The sequence below is a fragment of the Rhincodon typus genome, unplaced genomic scaffold (assembly GCF_021869965.1).
Source record: "Rhincodon typus isolate 14 unplaced genomic scaffold, sRhiTyp1.1 hic_rhity00003628, whole genome shotgun sequence".
NCBI lineage: Eukaryota > Metazoa > Chordata > Chondrichthyes > Orectolobiformes > Rhincodontidae > Rhincodon > Rhincodon typus.
Window position 1 is genome coordinate 1,851 of NW_025969266.1, and position 1,123 is coordinate 2,973.

The 1,123-nt window shown below is 52.6% G+C and overlaps 1 protein-coding gene across 1 annotated transcript in view; it reads left to right on the plus strand.

Annotated features, from left to right (window-relative positions):
• The window catches only part of LOC109924846 (potassium-transporting ATPase alpha chain 1-like), a 9,014-nt gene that overhangs the window by 340 nt on the left and 7,551 nt on the right, over positions 1–1,123 (plus strand). The window lies entirely within an intron of this gene.

The following is a 1,123-nucleotide window of genomic DNA, read 5'->3' on the forward strand; positions in this document are numbered from 1 at the left end:
CCCCCACCGACGCTCAGTCGCAGCAGTGTGTACCATCTACAAGATGCGCTGCAGAAACTCGCCAAGGCCCCTCAGACAGCACCTTCCAAACCCACGGCCACTTCCATCCGGAAGGACAAGGGGCAGCAGATTTTTCGTAGAAACCCTACAGTGTGGAAACAGGCCCTTCGGTCCAACAAGTCCACACCCACACCACACAAAGGGCGTCCCACCCAGACCTATCCCCCTACTCTACACATCCTGGACACTATGGGGTAATTTAGCACGGCCAATCCACCCTCACCTGCACATCTTTGGACTGTGGGAGGAAACCGGAGCACCCGGAGGAAACCCACGTAGACACGGGGAGAATGCGCAAACTCCACACAGTCGCCCGAGGGTGGGATCAAACCTGAGTCCCTGGTGCTGTGAGGCAGTGCTAACCACTGAGCCACCATGCCACCCGGGAACACCGCCCCCTGCAAGATCCCCTCCGAGCCACTCCCCATCCTGAGCTGGAAATATCTCTCTCACATACATGCACTCTCTCACACACATTTTCTCTCTCTCTCTCTCACACATACACACTTTCTCTTTCGCTCACACATTCGGTCTCTCTCTCACTCTCACACATACTTTCCGTCTCAAATTCTCTCACACACACTCATACCCTGTCACACTCTCTATCTCACAAAGACGTTCTCCGTCTCATGCTACCTTCATCTCTCAAACACTGTCTCATACACTCTCACACACTCTGTCATACATATACACTCTGTCTCACATTCTCTCACACCTGCTGTCTGTCTCTCTCACTCTCTCACCTGTCTCTCTCTCTCTCACACACGCACACACTCTTTGTCTCTCTCTCTCTCTCACACACTCACTGTCTCTCTCTCTCACATACGGTCTCTCACACTCACTGTCTCTCTCTCTCTCACACTCACTGTCTCTGTCTCTCTCTCGCACACACACTCACTGTCTCTGTCTCTCACATACGGTCTCTCACACTCACTGTCTCTGTCTCTCTCTCACACACACACTCACTGTCTCTGTCTCTCACATAACGCTCTCTCACATTCACTGTCTCTCTCTCTCACACACACGGTCTCTCTCACACACTGTCTCTCTCTCTCTCTCTCTC